Source organism: Crocuta crocuta, unplaced genomic scaffold (assembly GCF_008692635.1).
Source record: "Crocuta crocuta isolate KB4526 unplaced genomic scaffold, BGI_CrCroc_1.0 scaffold195, whole genome shotgun sequence".
NCBI lineage: Eukaryota > Metazoa > Chordata > Mammalia > Carnivora > Hyaenidae > Crocuta > Crocuta crocuta.
In genome coordinates, this window is record NW_027530515.1 from 8,665 (window position 1) to 10,551 (window position 1,887).

A 1,887-nucleotide genomic window follows, 5' to 3' on the forward strand; every position below is an offset into this window, starting at 1 on the left:
TGGACCACGAGACCGTGACCAAAGCTGAAGTTGAACCATTAACCAACTGAGCCACTCAGACACCCCTAAATGTTCTATTTTTGACAGCAAGTGGGGGAGGGGCAGAGAGAGGGGGACAGAGGATCTGAAGTGGGCTCTGCGCTAACAGCAGGGAGCCCAATATGGCTTGAACTCACGAACCACGAGATCACGACCTGAGTCAAAGTCAGATTCCCAATCTACTGAGCCGCCCAGGGGCCCCAGAAGCACCAGTTTTTCTAAGACACAAAATAGCTATATATAAAGAAGTTTAAAGAAAATAAACTTCATAGCAGAAAATGTCTTTGCTTGGTGAGCAGAGATCATTAGACACTAAAGTTCTATGCTGAGTCTGTCTGGACAAAGGATCAGATGAACACCATGCATAAGGAATCTGCTGGGGTAAGAAAAAGCTGGTAAGCCTTTCAAGAACGTATAAGGTGGCTTGACATATTGGTGTACTCAGGAGGCCCAAACAATGAACAGTGATAAGTAAGGATATATATGACGTTTAATGGGGGTCAAATGTGAAATTACCTTTCGAATGGATACTCAACGGATCCAGATTCATCTGTTAAAACGACTTTCCTGAGTACTTCTGGTTTGACCTCAGAGATGCGCAGAACTGGAAGGAGCATCATCCCTGCTCACAAAACGAGAAGAGGTGGGAAAACTGCAAATAAATGACTTATTTTGGAACCCGTCAGTGAACTGAAGTCCAACTGAAAATATAAATTTTAGTGAAAGACAAGTGTCTGCAGGTAGAAAGAAGACCTGGGACAGACACCACCTGAATGCCATGTAATACATTAAGAACATTAAGAACTAGAAATTTTTGAGAAATTGGTAAAGACCATGTGTCAGCTTCCAGGAGAGTATGAAGTCCCTGGAGAAGTTTCACACCATCTTGTGAGCTTTTTCTCCAGGAGCCCCACTTGATGTCCACAAGAAAGATCTGAGAGGATCCTTAGAAAGATCACTCTTGGTGCGTACTGGGAAAGAAAAACAGTAGTCCCCGCCAAAATCCCAGCAGACACATCTTCCCTATTTCCATTATGGTACAAAAAGCTTAATCTACAAGAGAAAGGGCATCTATGTTCTCTGTATATCTTTGCAACTTTTCTGTAAATTTAAAATAATTCACCCTGAAAGACTCTTTATATACAAAAAGGCTTTCCTTGAGAAAGATAAAAAGGGTGGCCAAGAAGCTGGCCTGGCACTCACAAGTAGGCCGTGTTATTCTTCTAACAAGCATAAACACTTTTACTGAATGCAAGTTCAGACAAGGTTATCCTGAGACCATGATAAAATGAAACAAAGCATAGCTGCTCCATAATTGTGCCCAAGCACAGGCAAAAGCAAAGTCCTTGTGACACACATAAAATGCCATACCCCCACTCTCTCCCCACATTACCCCATACAAAATGAGTGACTGCTGCTTCTTTACCAATTATAAATGTATCCTCCTTATAGTCCTTCTTCCCTATAGATAATGTGTCTTGAGATAACCAATGACAATATGGCCCAAGCCTTCTGAAATCTTTCAAACTAGATAGGATCCTCTCTTCATTAGACCCTCCCTAAATCATTCAACCAAAGCTCAAATCCTGTAGTGGGTTCTCCAACAATCTCCTACTGACACTCCATGGTGTGTGTTCTCCCTCATTGGAACCTGTTTAACTAATGTTTCTGGAGGTCTTTGACCGGAGGACATTGAAACCTTAACCTACCAAATTTGCTTGATGCTTTGGATGAAAATCAGTTGACTGAATATGTCGGTCTCTTTCTGGAGTCAATTGTCATCCATTTATCTATTTCTCTACTCTTCTCATAGTCTTGATTGCTGTATATTGGCTTGATTACTGTAAC